This window comes from Dryobates pubescens, chromosome 10, assembly GCF_014839835.1.
Source record: "Dryobates pubescens isolate bDryPub1 chromosome 10, bDryPub1.pri, whole genome shotgun sequence".
Taxonomy (NCBI): domain Eukaryota; kingdom Metazoa; phylum Chordata; class Aves; order Piciformes; family Picidae; genus Dryobates; species Dryobates pubescens.
In genome coordinates this window covers 38,226,821-38,249,096 of record NC_071621.1, presented here as the reverse complement: position 1 = coordinate 38,249,096, position 22,276 = coordinate 38,226,821, and the positions used below count along the sequence as shown (strand labels likewise).

The following is a 22,276-nucleotide window of genomic DNA, read 5'->3' as shown; positions in this document are numbered from 1 at the left end:
TTGACATTTGAGGAAGACAATGATATTGCTATGACAGGCAACGGGGAGTCTTTCCTGAAGGCAACTCTCCTACACTGCTTTTGATGTCTCCTTTAGGTGGAGGTGAATCATGACCTAAAAATTATTTTCTCTCTCCATTTCCTAGGCATTCTTTACAGTCAAACAACTCAGATGTACTTGTCTAGACGTCAGCTGTCTCATGTGATCAGGAAAATTTCACCTCGACTTTTTTGAAATGTCTTTTTATTGTCTTATTTTCTGAGTTGTAACAGGCAGGCCCAGCCTGGGATGTATGACAGGAAGACTGAGAATATTTATGTTGATTAGTGCTGCTGTCATGGGCCTGAAGAGCCTGACAGGCAAAAGCATCGTCAAAGTTATTTGCTTTTTCTGTTCTTTGTATCGAAGAGCTTTTATTGATTGAGGAGCTGTTATTGAAACTGGTGGTACAAACCCCTCCAAATGAACCCGAAATAGCAGCGACACTATCACACCAGGACACTAACCTCCATGAAGGTCTGTTATCAAAATATTCAGCTTAGTTTGTGCTGCCTTTTGGTTCTTAGTTTTCAGTGCATGACCTCCTGCCATTATGATAATAGATGTGTGAGAAACTTGATATTTTGGTCGCTTGCCAGCTGCGTCCTTTGCAATCTCAGGAGGAAAAAAGGCAGTTTAAGATCTCAGGATAATGCACACTAATGGGATATTTCTGTAAAAGTAGTCTGAAGTGAAATATAGTTGATGTCCAAATTGATATCTTTTGATTTCAGAGTTAAAAAGACACTGGGATAAACAGGAGAGATGACAATTCTGAGTGACCCTTGCACAGCTCTCTGCCAACTGGACATCAATTTGTAATGACTTAGCTTGTCTAGGTAATGTTCCTAAATATATAGGTCGAAAATCTGTAGTGCTTAAAGTGGCAATCCAGAATGAATTCAGTGGCCAATAGAATGGATCAGAACTCTTATAGTATGTACCTGTTCACTCAATTTCTGCCTCACAAGAATTTGAGAAAGGGTTTATTTCTTGGTTTAATTTGGATGCGTATAACTGATTTTTTCACTGCTTTCTTTCGTAACACAAAAAAAGGAGAGAAAATTAAGCTAGTCAATCACTTTTTAATTAATTGTGTCACTTGTTCATGTAAAGATGAACAAAAAACTCTGATACTTCTTCAATACTGAGTGGCACACAGTAGGAGGGAAGTGCTGTTTGCTCCTTAACAAGCACATATGGTGGTAGGAGATCCAGTGTCCCTACTATGCAAACAACACTGAATCTTTAAAGGCATGTTAAACAACATCTGCCAGTGATAAAATAAGTAAAGCAGAAGGTTGTTGATAACTTTCACCTAAGAAGCTTAAAAAAGGAGGCTGAAGACATCTATTGGAGTATTTTTTATATTCTAGAGAGAGGAATTGTGAGCATGATGCTATTATTTTTTACTTTTATTTTCCAAATAATGCTGCAGAGCAGGTTAGCTCTGTGCCAGCCTTGGGAGAAAATGTTGGAAAGATTAATGAGCATTTAGCTAAGAAAGAGAGTATAACATTAGATTAATTGGAGGGATATAGCAATGATAGTCATCACAGCTGTAAAGCAAAGGAGTTACATTAGATAAACTTCATTTCAGAATGACAGTTTGACTGTTGGATGGTCCTAGGTTTTGTTTAGGCTTTTGTAAGGCATTTTATTTAACTTTACATTCTATTTGGTTTAAATAATTAACAGCATAACTTATCAAAAAGCTATTGCTCACAGTAGCTGGCATCTCAAAGTACTAGTCAATGAGAAATTACCCTTAGCCAGAAATTCTGAGGGATAACTTTCCGCAGGTTAAAGTTAGATGTAAATAACATGTTTCCGTGGTTTCAAGAATCATCTGGAAGGCAGTATGAAGCCTTGGATGGTAAAATTTGCACATGATGCAAAGACAGAGCAAGTAGGAAAAAAGGAGGACACAGTGTATAGAGCAACGCAGTTACAGTCCAGCCTGGTAAATGGAGGCCGCTCACACAAAGTTAGTATTACCCAGGAAAGAAGTATTACACAGCCAGAAGGAAGCAGTGCCAGCCATAGGCACACAGAGGGGACTCCTACAGTGAAATAAGCAACACAAAGAATGTTTGAGAGGAAAGGTAGAGAGCTCTGTAGGGCTTGCACTATGAACTTTAAGTGTTATAAAAAAACCCAAACAAACAAAAAACCCAACCAACCAACCAAGTCACACAAAACCAAACCAACAAAAAACCAACACAAACCCCAGACCAGAAGTAAAGAACAAGGAAATAAGGTCATATTATTTGTATGTGCAATAGAGAGGTTATGGAAACATTGTTCTGAGTTTTGGAGACTGCACTTTAAAAATATATTATATATATATGAAAGGGAAGAAAAGACACTAGAGTGGGTAAAAAGTCTTCCAGAGAAAAACCTGAGTTAATGACAGTGTGTTCCTGTGGGGAGCCTGGGAACACAAGTATTCTTCAGAGTAGCAAAGCAAAGCGGAATATGCACCGGCGCGAAAGGAAGCAAGCACTGGGCAGGCATTGTGAGCAGTGAGACTATAGGACAAGCTATCAAGGGAAGGGACAGATCTCGATCTCGTTATGTTTTCCAGATTAGATGCTTTTCTGAAGCAGGCACACTGCTGTTTAAGACAAGTTATTGCTGTCAGTGCTGTGCACTGCTGTGCATTAGGCTAACCTCAATGATGCAATGATACTCTTCCTTAAACCCTGAATGTTTCAGGTGCCTCCTCTTTGCTCCAGCAGAGCCAGCAAAAACTTCTTGAAAGCAGAATGTGGGCTTAGATGATATAGTTGAGGGAGATTCAACTCATATCAGTAATGCAATTTATCACTTTCTTCCCCAGCCACTAGTTCAAATGAAGAAATGTGGACCTTTATTACTTGGCCTAAGGAGAGCATTTACTTCCTTTTTACTTCCTTCTCATGGATGAATGGAGGCTAGGACTGCTTTTCTCATTTTACATTTCCCTTGGCCTGAGATTTGCGACTTGCATTATAACACAGCCGCAAATCAGTCGGACTCCATGCAGAAGCCACAGGCAAGGCTTGCTGCACACAGCTACCTGGTCAAACTTCGCTGTGGGCAGCTCACTTGAAGAGTGTTCTCACAACAACCAAGTGACACTTGCATTCTCTCTCATCCACACACATGCTATCAGTGTCCCAGGGGAAAAACAAAGAAGTTGCAATGTATTCTGAGGTCCCTAGGTTTAATTTGGCTTGCCTTTTTTGTTTTTGGTGGGTTTTTTTGGTGTTTGTTTGTTGGTTTGGTTTGGTTTGTTTGTTTGTGGATTTTTTGGGGTCTTTTTGGTTTTGTTTACCCCATAAGCCACTAGATCATGTACCACACTCAGTACAGCCCTCTCTTGGCTTTCACATGTGGAGGAGGAAATTTGCATCCCTCCACGGTCATTGATTTCTGAATTAATTTTCCTTTATTGATTTTTAAACTTTAGTAGATAAATTTTGATTAGAACAGCAAGATTTGGTTGAGAGGGTTTGATGTTGGTTTAGTGCTGTGAGACTCCCACTTCAGGCTCAGTGAACTGTGTATAACTGATTGAAGATTGGGTGATCTTTAAAAATGAGATTCTAGACTTAAGATATGTTGCTTCAGTTTCTGGCTTTGGAACTAATCTCTTGAGTCATCCTGGGCAGATTGCTTCATTGCTTTTGTTTACCTCTCTGTAAAAGAGAGATATATTGATAAGTGGTTTAAGAAGCAGGTTTCTTCCTGAAGAGACTTTATATCTGTTTCAGATATCATACAACCATTACACATGTTTTGAGAGCAGTTAATTATATGTTCTCATACAATAATATTCTAGAACCTATGGAGATAAGAAGAAACTGAGACTCCCTCATCTACAAGTCTACAGGTGCACTGATCAGCCCCTGGAGGTGCTATAAATAAAACCAGTTTTGCTTTGTCCCCCACCAAGTACAGCCCATTATAGCACTTCTTGCCTGGCTCCCTGCTTTGACTTGCACCTAAAATTAACCACCTTTGTTTATGCTCATCCTAATTGCCCTCTGTCATTGACTGGCAGAAAATCACTCTTCTGTGCAGTTAGGTTACAAGAGGAGGGTTCATTTTTCAGTTGTGAAATCTTTGAACAAAAACCATTTTCATTCTTTCTGCTGAATTCACCAGCAAGGTCTGTCTTTGTCTCAACATCTAACAACAACTGAATAGCCAGGCAATTAGGGATGTAAGATGGGGCCAAATCCTCATGAGAACTGTTGAGCAATGGCTTCTGTCTGTTGCCTCTTGTTTTATACGGAGATTAGAAACTGTGAAGCTCAAACATTTCATTTTGTTTTATTCTGGATTTGCTAAAAGCTTTCAGCAGTGGAATGCCAGTTCCTGACACTGACAGTGAGGTGTTACAGTGGTGGATATAGGGCTAATCAGGTAACCATTTTTTGCATAATCTTCACTTTTCACCTAGGAAAAAAAGAACTGAGCTCCTGTAACGTGAAAATTACAGCAGGGAGGCAGAATTTCAGTTTCAATTGTATTGATTGATTGCATTGAAGTGGAATTTCTCTGAAGTATAGATCCAATTCCTTTATGTACTATGGGCCACGTTTCCTAGCTCACAGGTACTTAGCTTTTTGCTCTGCCAAGATTTCAGAAATGAGTCTTTGCTCTTGCCTGTATACCCCTATAAAATTATGAACTCACTCATTCCTCTGAGAAGGATTTGTGCACCGCAAGCAACGCACGGCTACCAGAAGGTCTGCTTTTGCCTTCAGGACCTTTTCATTATTTGTGATTGCTCACAAGCAGCAGAGGAGTTGGAGGCACACTTGATACATTTATTTTCCCTTTTACTGTGGTGTCAGTTGACATTCCCTTGTGGTCTCCCTCATGCACTTTGTCAGCTATTGCTCCCACAGTCCAGCTTATCATCATTATGTAGTTGACCTTCCGACCTCACAAGCTGAGCAGAAGAATTCAAGCAAATGATAGCATTTCTAAAGACATAAATGAAAGCAAGATGATGTCCACTATTTGTAGGTGAGCAAACACTTACAGAAGTAGCCAGTGTTTGAGAGTAATTATTTCCAAAGAGCTTTCCTCTGTCTTGAATGCTGTTGAAGATTGTCTTTATTTTTAAGAAACAGGAAGTTATTGATACTAAAAAGGGACAGCATTTGTGGGCAGTTTTTTCGGTGTGAAAGCCTGTAAAGCGTTCAGTGGCTTCTGTTAACAGTCATCAGCGATATTTCTTATAAAATTAGAAAAGCAATTAGGCAAACTGTCTGGAGTAGCCCCTGCAGACACATCTGAAGTGATTCATTTCTGTATTCAAGTTTCCTGTGTAGAAGATTGCTCGCTCGAGCTGCCAGGTACGAGAACTGAACCCTAGAGTTTTAAACTATCTTAGACCTCTCTTGCAACCAGCAGCAAAGGTAAATGCTGATTTTAAATCCTCAATTAAGTAATCCTCACATGTTTTCCTGTAAAGGTCTGATATTAATATACAGATAACATGTATACATACAAATTGTGTCAACAAGCTGAGGGGAACAGTGATAACATCGCTATTCTGTATTGCTTGCCTGTGTTAAAGGGAGGAAAGCAAGTGCTAGAGCTTGAAATGAGCTTTTAGACTAGTTATTCTTGATCTTGTCACTCATGGGATGTAATGCAGCATGGGTTGTTGAATTTACAGCCACAAAATAGTTTGGGGTTAAACGTTAGAGAGTCAAAGGAGAGGTTGTTCTGTTTTAATTGATGCTGTGACCTACATTGTTCCCCAAGGCACCACAGACATTTCTCAGCACAGTCTCCTGTTTATAATTGTACTCTCTGGTGCTGGGTCAGTTGCTGTTTCCGTTATATAAACTAAAAGCTGGAGGGGTTTTAGTCAGTCATTTTGAATCACAATAGGTAAGATATGCTATGGAAGCTGGTAGCTAAGGCAGGAGCATTTTCCAAGATGATGGTGGCTCCATGCTCACAGTCCCTTTTCTGTAAAGCCCTGTGCATTTTGAGGGTTCAGAAAGGTACCTGTGTAGCTGTGCAGCCACTGAAAGCACTTCCTGCATTCTTGAGAAACAGCAGAAATTGCTGATAACTTGTGCCAGCTGAAATTCCCATAGCCAGCTGTTCAGCAAATGTGTGATCCTGACCACTGGCTCACCCAGGTATCTGGATGAAATGCTAACCTCACTGCACTGATGAGTATTCTCCAGATTTCTTCCCAGAAGATACTGTGTGCATTCTTATGTCCTGTGGTCCCTGTAACCTCTGCCTCATGAGAGCAGTAAGGTGTGTATTTGTAACTTGGATGAAAGATGGCTCAGATTTGTGTAAAGAAGTCAACCCTCTTTAAGGAAAAGGAAGTTTATTTCTCATCCCTAACCAGTACAAATAATTCTGTGTTGCCAGACTTTAATTACAGACCCTCTGCATTCCCATTCATACGTAGATTATGTGATCAGACTATGGTATCAGGACATTCTTAACTTCCTCAAGATTTCTTTTCCCTCAGGACACACAATTTCTGTTGTTGTTGCTGTTTGGTTTATTATTATCAGTTTACTCTGGATGGGGCTAAAGTGCACAGAATCACAGAATGTCAGAGGTTGGAAGGGACCTCCAGAGATCATCAGGTCCAACCCCCCTGCCAAAGCAGGATCACTTAGGGTAGTCTGCACAGGAATGCATCCAGGTGTGTTTTGAAAGTCTCCAGAGAAGGAGACTACAACCTCTCTGGGCAGCCTGCTCTGGGGCTCTGTCACACTCACTGTAAGGAAGTTTCTCCTCATGGTGAGCTGCAACCTTCTCTGTTCCAGTTCACCTCCATTGTTCCTTGGCTTATTACTGTGCACCACCCAAAAGAGCTTGGCCCCCTCCACTTGACCCCCACCCCTCAGATATTTACAGACATTGATCATATCCCCTCTGTCTTCTCTTCTCCAGACTAAACAGCCCCAGGCCTCTCAGTCTCTCTTCACAGGGGAGATGCTCAAGTCCCCTAAGCATCCTCCTGGTTCTCTGTTGGACTCTCTCTAGCAGATCCCTGTCTCTTTTGAACTGGGGAGCCCCAAAGGGGACACAGGATTGCAAGTGTGGTCTCAGCAGGGCAGAGTAGCTCCATTATAACCTGACTACTTGAATCATTATGAGAGCTACAAGTATTTTCCACCACTGAAAGACTGACCCAGAACTTCTAAGAATTAGAAAAACAGTAATCTTCGCAATCCTGAATCCTGGAAGTTATTGGACAACCTTTAAATCATTGCATGAAGTCAACATTGCACACCAGTAAGGACCTGAGACATTGTGCTTCCAAAAAGTTCAGAAACCTCAGATCATATTCTCAGATCAGTGGCTTTCAGGTCTCTTAAAAATTGCACAGCTAAGATTAATCCTCCTTGCATAAGTGTTGTCACTGCTTCTGGAGACACATCCCTGATTCACACTTAAATGGTATTTATTCTAGTTAGAAAGCTGGGATGTCTCTGACCATAGAGAATGATTGATAATTATTTTAGCTCTGAACATAAATTAGTCAGAACTCAATGAGTAGCTTAAGGTAAAATGGTTACTGTAATGGAAAAAAAAAAGAGTGTGCTGTATCTTTAAATGAACTCCTAGGGCCTTTTAATTTATACTGCTACCTGCTGCCCAGTGAACTCTCTTACTTAAATTTGCAATTTATTCAAGCTCTGAGGGACAGAAATTCTTTTTCATTCAGTTTCATACTTGCAGTTTTCCCCCACTGCAGGAAAGCACACAGTGCTAGCCCATGGTCTGTCTGCAGATAGCCCAAAGCCTGATGGCTGTTTACAGAAACTGATTTTGGAGGTTTACAGCTACAAATGGAATTCTTTTCACCTGTTATTGAAAAACGATTTCCCAGGGTAAAAGTGAAATCATCTCTTTACAGTCCAGAGTTGTCTTTCATGGGAACTCATATCAGTTGTGCTTTTTCCTTTCCTGGTTCACTAAAGAAATATAGAGGTCTCCACACCATCCAGGGACTCTGCTTCTGAAACAAAAGGCTTTATTTAATTTTTTTTCCTGATGATGAACTGTACTTAAAAACATATTTTAATGCAAATCCTTTACTCAATGAAGTTCTGAAAAGGGATGTGGAAATTAGTAGACAGTCTGAAGAACTGTAGAGGACAAACAGGAACAGGTTGAAAAAAAAAGAGCAACCTGATTAAGTTGTCTGGCTCCAGCTCCTCTCATGGGAGACTCCTCTACGATGTCTTTTGCACCCAACTCCCAACAGCAAGACAGCAGCACTTTTATTTTGTTGGGATCAAATGATTGTTGTTGCTCACAAAAAGTGTTCTTGCTGATTACATGACAGATTAAAGAGTTCAGTTTAATCTGTAGCTAAAGCCGGTGGAAACTGTAGACATCAAGAAGCCATTGAATCCCACAAAGCACAAATTAAGATACCTTTTTGTTTCCAGCAACCTGACTATGAGCCAAACACTCTTTCTATAGAAGCAGTTCAGTTGTTTAATTCAAACATAGAAAACCTAGAAAATCAGGGAAAAAGCCCTTTTTTTCTATGGGATGGTTATCCACAAGGCAGAGTATATTGCTGAGAGAGAGAATATATATAGCTTCTTTACTATACAAGCCTTCAGGACTGATATAGGTTTTAATTATCATTGAATGAGTTGGCTTAAATCTTCCCACACACACATACATAACTGTAATCTATTCTACTTATTTAAGAAGAGCTATAGCTCACTGTGGCCATAGGTGTTTGAAAATTGCAGGGTTTACTTTGGCAGATAAAACTTCCCAGTCACATATTCATAATCTTACAGATGTAAACAAGACACAGGACATTCCCTGCTCCTGTCCTGTATTCAAAGGTGATCTCTGAAGGCCTCTGTTCCTCCTGAAATACACAATTTAGCTCACTGAACTAAATGCTCAATAACCAAATTCCTCTCTTTTGTGTAGCAGTTCTGTAGAAAGAATTGTCCTTTTCTTAGCTTAATTTCTTGTTTAGATTAAACTCCTTAGACCTTCTGGATCTCAAATTTTCAAGCTCCCCTTGAAGGTCCCTAAAATAATAAGGGCTTGAATTTTTTAAGAAATAAAATAGGCCTCGAGTCACCTACTTTAATTAGCTCTACTTGGAAAAGGAGTTGGACTACACAGCAGGTTACTTTCAAACTGAAAGTTCTCTATAATTTGGTAATTTTCACTGAGATTATTTAGATATTTATTTTGAAGTAGGAAATTGTAGATGAGGAACATCTTTGTGGGTGCCATGGACAGTGGCATTGAGTGCACCCTCAGCAGGGTTGCTGATGACACCAAGCTGTGTGGGGCAGCAGACAGGCTGGAGGGAAGGGATGCCATCCAGAGGGACCTGGACAGGCTGGAGAGCTGGGCACAAGCCAACCTCATGAGGTTCCATAAGACCAAGGGCAGCGTCCTGCAGCTGGGTCGAGGCAATCCCAGGCACAAATCCAGGCTGGGCAGGGACTGCCTGGAAAGCAGTCCTGAGGAGAGAGACTTGGGGGTGCTGGGGGAGGAGAAGCTCAACAGGAGCTCTCGGTGTGCACTTGCAGCCCAGAAAGCCAATCAGAGCCTGGGCTGCAGCAAGAGAAGTGTGGCCAGCAGGGCCAGGGAGGTGATTCTCCCCTTCTGCTCAGCTCTGGGGAGACCCCACCTGGAGTACTGCCTCCAGTTCTGGAGCCCCTATTACAAGAGGGATCTGGAGGTGCTGGAAGGTGTCCAGAGAAGGGCCACGAGGATGAGCAGAGGGCTGGAGCACCTCTCCTGTGAGGACAGACTGAAGGAGTTGGGGCTGTTCAGCCTGGAGAAGAGAAGGCTCCGAGGTGACCTAATTGTGGCCTTCCAGTATCTGAAGGGGGCTCCAAGAAGGCTGGGGAGGGACTGCTCAGGATCTCAGGGAGTGATAGGACTAGGGGGAATGGAATGAAGCTGGAGGTGGGGAGATTCAGGCTGGATGTCAGGAGGAAGTTCTTCCCCAAGAGAGTGGTGAAGCCCTGGGATGGGTTGTCCAGGGAGGTGGTTGAGGCCCCATCCCTGGAGGTGTTCAAGCCCAGGCTGGCTGAGGCTCTGGCCAGCCTGATCTAGTGTGGGGTGTCCCTGCCCATGGCAGGGGGGTTGGAACTGGATGATCCTTGTGGTCCCTTCCAACCCTGACTGATTCTATGAACTAAACATTTCAGTCATCCAAAGTAAAAAACCCTAACCCCTGTTTCCTAGCCACACATTGTCACTCTTAGGTCAGTTTTTCCTTTCTGCTATTTCATTTCCACTCCTACAACGCTAAGCTGTTTGTTTGTTTTCCTAGTAACTTCGAAATATTTGGCAACTTTGGCATTTCCTTCTCTTGACCTGTTCCTGCCTGGTGCCTGCTCTAAATCATGCTGTAACTGTCTATGTCATAGTGAAATCACTGATGGTGAAACCTCCTGTTATTATTTATGAGAATTTATGGAAGAATTGGAATAAACCTTAGTGTAGCATCTTTTCTGATATAATCTGCATTTATAATCCAGGAAAATGTATATTGTTGCAAAGTCTTGTAAAAAATGCATCTGTTTATTATGCAGCTTTTAATTAATCAGTGCAGATAAAGGGTGCAAAAACCAACTCCTCCTTTCAGACTCGCTTCTTGCCACCAGAACACCTATTGTGAACACAGGGAACCAGAACCTAAGAAAACAGTGCCCTAGGAACAAGAGTGAAAAAACAGACTCTCTCTCAAACAGTTTCCAAATTAAGGAGAGGAAAAAAAATGAAGCTAGGTGAAATAGGACAAGAGGTGTAAAAACATATCAAGAAGAGATTAGGAAAGAACTAACTACTGATAATTGTAATTAATTATCACTCCAAAGAAAGATGTTAGAGGACTAGCTCTGTGGGATGTTTCAGGTGGATTCCTGGGAACCTGATGGGAAGTGAAATGTGCACAAGAATCCAGTTTTACTCTTATTTTAGGGAAATCTTTGAGTCCTTGTAACAGTCAAGAAGTGTAAGTGTTCACGTACAGAAGAGGACCAAAACCACACACATGAGCTCAGTCTGCCAGATGCTTTGGGAGAAACAGGACGAAACTTCTTTCCTATCCATTCTGAAAAGTTTGTTACCTCTGCAACACCTTATAGGCCAAAAAATGCTCTTTCCAGTGCCATGAGTGTGTTTTGTGCTCCCTAGGCCAGGAGATGCTGCACCAGCCTCCAAGCCTGCTAGCCACACGTTTTCCAGGTTCTCACAGTTCTGGCAGTAACTACGTTTCCTTTCTGCAGCAGTGGCATTAGCAGGGTGTTCATAAGGCCATTTCAAGGGGTAGTGGGGGAAAAGTTACACCCATAATAAATGGCTAAATCTTATTCACTCTTCCCTGGTAGAACAGCTGTAATTTGAAGATGGTCTGAGCCTATTATCAGCAGGTAGAAATTCCACCTACATTTGAAGCGTGTAAAACTCTTCTTATGACTTTTGAAAGAAGTGGAGGACTTCTTGAGCTCCGAGTCAAGAGTGAGTGAGTTAGTTTTTAAAGTCTTTTGAGGATTCAGCATTTGCTGCCCCTCTTCCTGGTAATTTGTCAGTTCAAATCAGGTGATTGCTGAGCAGATTTCAAAGTTGTTCTGTGAATTTCAGCACTTGCCTTCTTTAGCTGCTAGAAGCACTTTTGGAATGGGTAGTTGACCATAAAGAGGAAAGCATCTCTTATTAGTTTACCTAAGTGCACTGCCACCTCTTTCTTTGTTGCTTTGTTTTTCCTGCTGTGTATGGCTGTGTATGTATGTAAAGAGGATGTCTGGGGATGAGCACAGTAAGGTTGAAGACAATAAGGAGACAATGGTGCCCCTCAGGGATCCACACCGGGGCCAGTGATGTTTAACATCTTCATCAGGGATATCGACAGTAGGATCAAGTGCATCTTCAGCAAGTCTGCAGATGACACCAAGCTGAGTGGTGTAGCTGATATGCTAGAGGGCTCAGTTGTCATCCAGATGGACTTGGACAATCTGGAGAAGCGGGCCCAGGTGAATCTCATGAGGTTCAACAAGGCCAAATGAAAGGTCCTGTACTTCATCTGGGGCAATCCTCATTATCAATACAGGCTAGGGGAGGATGATCATCTTTATTGATGATCTAGATGAAGGCATTGAGTCCATCATCAGTAAATTTGCTGACAACACCAAGCTGGGGGCAGGAGTTGATCTGCTGGAGGGTAGAGAGGCTCTGCAGAGGGACCTGGACAGGCTGGGCAGATGGGCAGAGTCCAAGGACAGGAGATTGAACACATCCAAGTGCCGGGTTCTGCACACTGGCCACAACAACCCCATGCAGAGCTACAGGCTGGGGTCAGAGCGGCTGGAGAGCAGCCAGGCAGAAAGGGATCTGGGGGTGCTGGTTGACAGTAGGCTGAACATGAGCCTGCAGTGTGCCCAGGCAGCAAAGAGGGCCAATGGCATCCTGGCCTGCATCAGGAACAGTGTGGCCAGCAGGAGCAGGGAGGTCATTCTGCCCTGTGCTCAGCACTGGTTAGGCTGCACCTTGAGTACTGTGTCCAGTTCTGGGCCCCTCAGTTTAGGAAGGAGGTTGAGTTGCTGGAATGAGTCCAGAGAAGGGCAACAAAGTTGGTGAGGGGTTTGGAACACAGCCCTGTGAGGAGAGGCTGAGGGAGCTGGGGTTGTTTAGCCTGGAAAAGAGGAGGCTCAGGGAGACCTTCCTGCTCTCTACAACTACCTGAAGGGAGGTTGTAGACAGGTGGGGCTTGGTCTCTTCTCCCAGGCAGCCAGCACCAAAGCAAGAGGACACAGTCTCAGGCTGTGCCAGGGGAGGTTTAGGCTGGATGTTAGGAAGAAGTTCTATGCAGAGAGAGGGATTGCCCATTGGAATGGGCTGCCTGGGGAGGTGGTGGAGTCACCATCGCTGGAGGTGTTCAGGAGGAGACTTGATGGGGTGCTTGGTGCCATGGGTTAGTTGATTAGGTGGTGTTGCATGATAGGTTGGGTGCAATGATCTTAAAGGTCTCTTACAACCTGGTTTATTCTATTCTATTTAAAGAATGTAGTAGAGATTCTCTGATCTCATAGGAGTTTATTTTGCCATGAAGGGAGGGAGTACAGGCAGAATCTTCTCTGGTAGTGGCTGCCACTCCGGGTAGGATGGAAGAGCATTAAAGCACCAAATGCCTGTCAGAACATCTCACTGCTTTCAAAGAGCTGCTTCTGTGTGAACCGTGAAAGCAGTGCAAACCAGGAAGGTCCCAATACTTGACTTCTTGGTAGGTCTGAGGTTCACAAAGAGGAACAGGGAGTCAGAGAGGGCCAAAGGCAGCCAGTCCCAGAGGAAGACATTTGTAATCTGTACTGCTGAGTGATCAGTTACTGGGCTTGTCTCTGAGGGATTTTATCTGCCTGTTGAGAGAGGGACTGTTTACCAGGCCATGAGCATCATCCAGTGATCTCTCCATGGAGCCTGGAATATCTCAGCTTTAATGCCCTGTATAGAACTTTATCATGTTACATCACCAGAGACCTCAGGGGAGAGCAAGGATACATGGAGTAACTGTAAATAAGCTGAGTGGGACAGAGAGCAGTCCAGCTGACCTCAAAGGGGATAATTTGCCTTACCAAAAACCTGGACAAATTGGCTTGATTAGTTTGTACAGACACTGCCTTTCTGCTGCTAGTCCCACTCTGAGCTAGGTGGGTGTCAAATGGCTCAGGTGTCTGCTTCACATCACAGCGTGGCACAGACCTATGCCAAGCCATGGAAAATTAATTTAGCTCAGAAGTAAATATTCTGGTCCCAGGGCAGGACCTTTTTGGCTTTGAAGAGAGCTGCTCCTCATGGCTGCCTTCTTCTTTCTCTGTGGATGCAAAATGAAGGTTAACTCCAGCAGCAGTCCATCCGGTGTCAGAACTTCAACAAAAGGTTGAGATGATTCATCTGCCAACTTTGGGGACCATTCTGTCAACATGTCCCCAGCAAGGAGCCCCAGCCAGCACCCGTGCATGATATTGGAGCAGTCACCAGTGTGGGCCCTAACAGCCGGGGGGCCACCAGGCCCCCCGGCCTTTGTAGTCACCACCACCATCACCCAGTGTGCACCAGAGGCACTCACCAGAGACGAGAGGAGGGTCCTCAGCCCAGATGGGCTCAGCTTAGGGCTCCTGCCTTTCCTGGGAGGGATTAAATAGGGGAGTGGGTGGGGAGGGCCAAGTGACCACACCTGGGGTGGGAGGAGACTCCAACAGAGCCCAGGTGCTCTGGGTTTGAGGATAAAAAGGGGGGAAAATGGGGTGTAAAACGAGCAGACATGGTGGGAAAGGAGAGGTGGTGGTGGAAAAAAGGGGATTTTAAAGTAACTTTATTTCCCATGAATCTTCTATGATGCACAACTGCAGCTCCTGGTTTGCTTTGCCTCCATGCAAAAAGAACAAACCCATCAGTACTTCATCAAACCAGGCACAGTGGTGGCTATTGCAAGGAAACCTTTCCATCAGTATCATTTTGCTTGGTGGGAAAATCAGCTTATATACAGAGCATTTTTACTATTTCTCCTGTTTCAGATCTCATGAAACAGATTGCCTTCTAACTATAAACATGAGCAAGCATCTCAAATTCTGGTTAAATAACCCAAAGAGTTCATTGTTCCAGCAACTCTCTGTGCTGATACAGTAACAGTGAACTGAAGAGCTCTAACCTAATGCACTTCTTATTTTTAAGAGTATGTGTTTTATTGCACAGGTCATGCTAATGTAGGGAAAGAGGCTATTGCAATAGATTCCTACATTGCTACAGATAGATGTGTTTGAGCATCTGAAAGCTAATTCTAGGACAGAATAGCACAGAGCCCTAGCATTTAGCATCTGATTTGTGAAACACACATTTCAAATGAAGCACAGCTTTGCACAGTGCTGCATACTACACTGCTCTGCAGGCAGCTGTAGGAAGTTGAAGAAAGATGTTGGGTTCCTGGAAGGTGTCCAGAGAAGGGCAACAAAGCTGGGGAGGGGTTTGGAGCACAGCCCTATGAGGAGAGGCTGAGGGAGCTGGGGTTGCTTAGCCTGGAGAAGAGAAGGCTCAGGGGAGACCTCCTTGCTCTCTCCAACTCCCTGAAGGGAGGTTGTAGGCAGTTGGAGTTTGGTCTCTTCTCCCAGGCAGCCAGCATCAGAACAAGAGGACACAGTCTCAAGCTGTGCCAGAGGAGGTTTAGGTTGGATGTTAGGAAGAAATTCTCCACAGAAAGATACTGTAATAAGTTCAATGGGAGGCAAAAAAAGTCATTAGGGGTTTTGAACACCTGATACATAGAGAATGAGAGATGAGTTTGTACAGCTTGGATAAAAGAAGGGTGAGGAAGGAGACTTAGCTTTCAGCTATCTTGATGAGAGGTGATAGAGAAGGAGTAATACTGCTCCCAGAAATGAATTAAAAATCCCCAACCCAGACAAGAAGCACAACAGGGGTGGTCAAACACTGGAACTGGTCACACAGACAGGCTGTGAAGACATTGGAGATATTCAACACTTGACAAAGCTGTGGAGAACCTGATCTAACTCTGAAGCTGGATGTAGCTTCAAAATTCTGTGCTGTTCATATACTGACTGGGCACTCAACCACAGGACTCCCAGAGATCCTTTCCAACCAGAAATCATTCTATGATGTTATGAGTTTCATTTTTTTTTTTTATCCTAAAAGATTAGACTTGCTTTTTTTTGTTTGGTTGGTTGGGTTTTTTGTCTGTTTGTATGCTTGCTTGATTGTTTGTATGCTTGCTTGATTGTTTGTGGGGTTTTTGTTTGATTGTTTCGTTTTTACAGGGGAATGTTGTAAAAATCACCTCCCCATCCTGGAGAAAAAAAGGTTTCAGTGGAATTTAAAACCTGAAAATAATCTCCAGCTTTAATTCTTTTCTATGATATCATAAATGGCAGTGATATCTTCACTGGACAGCAAAATATTCATAGAGACTGCAAAATTTTATGATAGAAGAAAATTACAGAGAGGAAAAACACTAAAATCTCATCCCTTTGGGCACCGCTCTGAGTCGCTGGATAGAGCAGCATTCAAATTTGCTAAGAGTCCTGCCAAAATGGGGAAGCGATGAAAGATTATTTGCATAAATTACATCCTGCTAGGTGTAACATAAAATCATTTTATGAAGAAAGTTTTACTGATTGTTCTAACAGTGAATGAATTCCATCTGTGAACACAGGAGTAACTTAATGAATGTGCAGGTTTCAAGCAAGCCAAAAACTCCTTAGAGAAACAGTGGCAAGTCAAATACTTGTAACGCAGATGCAGTACCCTTGATTCCCAGGTGACCAGAGTCCAGATTGCCATGCTTGAATGAACTGGAGTAAAAGTAAGAGTATTACTGTGAACTGCAGAAGCTTGTTTCATCTGTTGGCCAGTGCACATTTATGTGTTCAAGGCTGTTCAATGCAGCCTATAGAAGTTAGTCTTTCCTAGACAGATGAGGGCTCATGCTCACGCTGCACCAGTTTTGAGTCCAGAGTACAGTGCAGAGTCCAACATGAGAATCAGCATTCACTAACTTATGGGGAAAACTAATCTGCAAATTGCAATTGTCAAGAGCAAAAATAAAATTACTATCAGGAATGAAGAACAGAAGAACCTTAATATATATTCAGAGAGTTGTAATCTAAGCTGTCAGCACTGTGGTCTCTTTTGACCTGGAGCTACAAAAATCTTGTTAGTGACCACTGGTATAAATAACCAACATTTCCTGGCTCTGCAGCCTCTCTTTTCCAGATTACAAAGGCTGCTCTCCTTGGTGCAAGCAATATTTAATTGCCAATCACTACCAGACCGTCACAGAATACAGCCTCAGTTGTCCACAGAAACAGCTTAACAAAGTTGTGGATTTCTATCTTCACTATCCCAATCTGCCCAACAGTGGAAGAAAGCCTAAAGCTATCTGAAGGTCTGGACACTGAGGCTTGACATGAATGTTGGACAGTGTTATGGAGCATCTTCAGAAACTCCAAGCACACAACTGCAGCATATGGTGCAGGAACAACCTCTGCAAAAGCTCGAGTTGTGTGGGAAGAAAAGGGTGATGGTGATTCTGATATCCCAGGGCTCCCTCCATGTTTGTACAACACTGGGTAAACCGTGCAGGAGGTGGTGACATTTAGCTTCATCTGCCACAAAGCTCACAGCTTGAACTTCCATAAACCCAGCCTACTGGCAGTGCAAAGCCTGGAGCTCTGCCACAAGGGAAGGAGGAGCCCATTGCACTGTGACAATTGTTTTCATATCTGCAGAAGCCAGCATTTCCCATGACACAGGGCAGAACATGAGCTCTATCTGTTCCAGCCATTATTTCAAACCCCATAAAACTGAAGGAAGCTTAATACTCAGAATCCCTTTTTCACAACTACTGCCATTTTAATTACCCATATAACCCCCTTTTATCAAGGTTAAGGGTTAAACGTTGCAATCAAAAATAGGGGAGATAAAAAGAACCATTAAATAGATATTTTTATTTAAAATGTATTACCATTAGAAAACTCCACTCATCTAAAAATAGGGTAACAAGCCAGAAATGGCCAAAACCTGGGATGAAAAGGAAACAGTATTTACTGATGCTTTGTTTCATGTTTTTATTGTCTTTTTATGCGGTTGTGATGAGCAGAAATGCTCTGAAGGGAAAATCAGTGGTACTTAATTCATCACACATTTCCATGAGGTAGGACAATAAGAAGAAGAGGAAAAAAAAATAACAAGAAAAAGAAAAAATAAGAAGGAAAATAATTCAGTATCTCTACAAAAGGTAGAAAAGTTGTCATTGATGTGGGCTAAGAAGACAAGGATCCAAATGCACAGAAGAATATTATGGAATGGGGCAAAACAGCCAAAAGGGGTGTGTATTTTAATGTATTCATCATAATTAAACAAAATAGGGACATGTCTTTTGAATTTTGTGGCTCAAGTGAGCCCAATTCAAACAGCTGCTTTATTTGTGCAAGAGAGACAGAAGGCATATAGTTGATGTCAAATGCTGCTGGCGTTCTGTCACATTTGTGTCTTCATTTGCATATGTGCACCTATTTGCACTTTATAGGTGTGAAGGTCAATTATTGCAAGCATAATTAACATCTCTCTGCCAAAAGAGGTTATTTAGGCAAAATGAAGTTTTGACTAGCAGAGCGTGATCACTAGATGCTGTATAAAGGGTGAGTAATAAAATGTAGCATCTGAATACAGTTGGTTCCAAGAAAAAAACAAGTTTTGTCAGAAGTAATAGATTGCTGTATTCTGTAACATAACTGGGGGGGAAGGGTGTGAACCCCATGCAAATTACCTTAAAAGAAGCTTGAATAAAAAGTCCCACAAAACAGAGTACCTGATGTGCTGTACTTGTACTTCTGAAGGAGTGGGATGACTTTTTAGGGGCAGCTTTTCATTACCTGCAAGGAGGTATCCAAGAAGGCAGAGACAACATCAGATGTTTGGTGGGAGAATAGACAACAGTCATAAACTATATTGGGGGAGATTCCATCTGGGTATAAGGTAAAAACAAATCATTATGAAGACAAATAAGAACTGGAACAAGGGTCCAGAGAGGTGCTGGGATCTCAGCCCTTGGAAGTCTTCAGGACGTAACTTAGTAACCCTGAAGAACCTTCTGTGATTTCAGTGTTCACCCTGCTTTGAAGAACAGGTTTGGTACATAGACCCCAAAAGGCTCCTTCCAGTGCAACAGTTCTGTGACACATACAGCACACAGTGATGGTTAAACATAAGAACCACTCTAAAATCTCAGCATTGAAAGTAGCTGCATACTACATGCCTGTCCTGCAAATGGGAGCACTAGCAGTATTTATAGTCACAACCTCTAAAGCACTTTGAGAGCAATGGTAAATAAGCTGTGCCTGAAAAAAGGAATAAAAGCCAGAAGCCTGAGATCAAGGAGTGGGCATTTAGGCAAATTAATTTCCATATATTCCAAATATAACTGTATCACTTTTATTGACTTTAAAGAATCCATAATAGCCACTAAAATCTTATAGAGCGAGAGAAAAGGCAAAGCTAATGAATAGCAATTAAATATGCATTTTGTTTTTTAAAGAAACAAAGTAAAGTGAATTTAAATCTGTGTAGCTTTCCAGCTCAAAGCCTGTTCACAAATTCAGAATCAAATTATCCATAAAAGTCTTGTTTCTGCAACTTCAGAAGAATATTTAAATATCTTTCACATATTAAGTAATCTCTCTCTGAAAAGTGGCTCAGCTATTTCAAGCAAGAGGATGTACCTGTGCTGGCAAGTAAGGAACATCAGCTTTGTCACAAGCATGAAATGATCATAGAAGTACAAAGAGCAGATGCAGTAAAAAAAAAACTGGTATTGCTCACAGACCATGGGGAGCAACGACTCATTACAGCTTGGTGTTTTCAGAACACAAAAGGTAATAGAATAAGTTGGAATTCTGCGTGAATCAAGTGGAAATGGCTATTCTGGATGGCTTCATTGAGTTATTACCTGTCACTCCTTTGACTCCAGTGTCACCTGGACTATTAGAAGAAAAGAAGTGAGGATGTCTCATTGTGCCTGGCACTTCTGAGAAAAGGAACAAATATATTTTCATACACCGGGTATTCAAAACCTTTTATACAGGGCTCTGAGAGTAAGAACACTATTAGCTATGGTAGCAGCTGTGCATCTTAATGTGGTTCACACCATGTTTTGAGCACTGTAGTCCATTCCACTGGAAGGCCTGGCAGTCAAGACTAAGATACGTCATTTCTTTCCAAATATCACTTTTTCAAGTAAGGAAAAGAAACTGTGCACCTCCTGACCAAAAAAGGCAATCGACACAGCTGGACTGGCCCATGTGTTCAATGCAGAACTGGGACTGACAGTTGCTATGTGTGAGCCTTTCCAAAAAGAATACTTAAAAAAAACCACAGATGGCCCTCTCGACCTTGCCCAATACTGTTGAATGGGCAGCTATAGCTCTTTAGAAGCCCCATGTGTACACACTCCCTTGCTAAACTGAACGTTCGTCATCTATTTGTATACTAAGAAATAAAATATTCTCATAGTGATTTTGAATTCTGTGGCATTATGGCTGCACCTGAGGGTCAAGTTAATCTAGCAGGAATTTCATAGCAGAACACAAAAATCTGCAGAACATGTGAAGGATCATAACAAGTATATTGTTATGTGTGATTTTTTCTTTGGAAATTGAGAAAAGGTGCATCAACAGAGGCCAAAGATTTTCAATCCAACAGACATTAAAGTGTTGTTAAGAGCTTGCCCTCAATTTTATGGAGAACGGGTCTCTCTAAACCTGATCTCATCCTCTGTTGAGCATACCGCTTCAGCTGATGAAGATAACTGTCAAATGCAAAATATCCAGACTTCTGAAAGGCCTTTAAATAAGAACTATATAGAAAATTAGCACTATTAAATAGCATTAAAGCACAGACTTAACAGGCAAATAACAGGAGAGACGATAAATGTAAAAAGTAGTCAGCTGCAGAGTAAGACAATTGAAATGAAAATATCTCTAATGCAGGTTTGTAGCTATAGCAGTAAGTCCTGCACTACTGAACCATTTCATTCAAGGTTTGAAATACATAAAAGCACCTCTCATCAGCACTTTGGCTGACACAAAGATTGGCATTGATGAGGATACTAAAGGCAGTGTTGTAAAGGTCCATCTCCTCCAAGGGAAAGGGATTCACCTGACCAGATAAAGCTGCCCCATTTGTGGCTATCTGAGCTAGTTGCCTCTCTGTAAGAGCCTCCTGCTTTTTATAGTTAAGGGAAAGAGGCACTTTCAGATGCCTATGACTGTTCAGGTTAGTACCAGTCTGAAAGTGCCTGTTTGCCTCCACTGATGCTAAAGAAAATACAGACTGACTCATGACATTGTTTTGAAATAAGCTGAAATTTATTTCTCTGATTTTTCTGTTAGAATATAGGTGAAATCTACAGAAATGTTAGTTGAATGTCAGAAAACAGGGACTCCTACAAGACTTGAGTGTTTGTGGTAGACATGCAGGTTTCTGAATCATGAAAAACATTAAAAACATGGACATGAGCTGGCAATACTCCTTTGCAGCCCAGAAAGCCAACTCTATCCCAGGCTGCATCAAAAGAAGCATGGCCAGCAGGTCAGAAGAGGTGATTCAGCCATTCTGTTTCACTCTGGTGAGACACCACCTGCAGTACTGTGTTCAGCTCTGGGGGTCCTATTGTAAAAAAGACATGGAGCAGCCTCAAGCTGGTCCAGACAAAAGCCTTAAAGTTGATCAAGGGGCTGGAATACCTCTGCTATGAAGAATGAATGAAACAGTTGGGGTCGTTCAGCCTAAAGCAGAAGTTTTCAGGGAGATCTTATTGTGACTTTTCAATACTTAAAGGGGACTTATAAGAAAGACTGAGAGAAACTGTTTACCAGGGCCTGCAGTGACAGGACAAGTGCCAAGCTTTTTAACTGAAAGAGGGTGGTTATAGATAGGGCATCATAAAGAAATTGTGTTATGATCAGGCGGGTGAAGCATTGGAAAAATTTTCCCAGAGAAGTTATGGAGGATCCATCATTGGAAGTGTTCAAGGTCAGCTTGGATGAGGCACTGAGCAACCTGATCTAACGGAAGATGTCCCTGCTCATGGGAGGGAGCTTGGACTAGATGACCTTCAAAGGCCCCTTGCAACTTAGTCCATTCTATGATTCTGTGACTTGTTTGGAAAAAAATAACTTAGGCAGATATTTGAAGAGCAATAGATCCAGTGAGTAGCAATGGGTAGTTCAGAAATTTTACTTCAGAATAGAATACCATGACTCCAGTATGGGAATATTGCACAAAATTAACTCCTCTACATTTTAATAAGGATGTTGTAAAACAAGATCTAAAGAAAGAGAATGAAGAAATTATTCAAAGGAAATTTTCTCTTTCAGTAAAAGGCTGAAAATCTCAAGCTGTTTAACTTTCCCTCTGATGATTTAGAAGTCATTTGAATGCAGTGTTTAAGAAAGTAGAAAAAAACTTAACAAGAACCACTGACTGTAAACTGTTGCCAGAAAGCTTCTCACTGGAAACACGGCACATGCTAACAGCAGGGAAAACAGCCAGCAGAACAAACCGGCCGAGGAGCTGATGGCTTCTGTGTTACTTGATACCTTTAAAGACTGAAGGTCTTGCCGGGAAATACATGCCTTTGAAATGCAAATGTTCTTTGGTCCAGTGCAGGTTGCTGTCTCGAGGAAGT

At 42.2% G+C, this 22,276-nt stretch overlaps 1 protein-coding gene across 2 annotated transcripts in view; it reads left to right on the top strand.

Moving 5' to 3' along the window:
* DLG2 (discs large MAGUK scaffold protein 2) overlaps nt 1-22,276 on the top strand; it is a 1,098,948-nt gene that overhangs the window by 440,766 nt on the left and 635,906 nt on the right. The window lies entirely within an intron of this gene.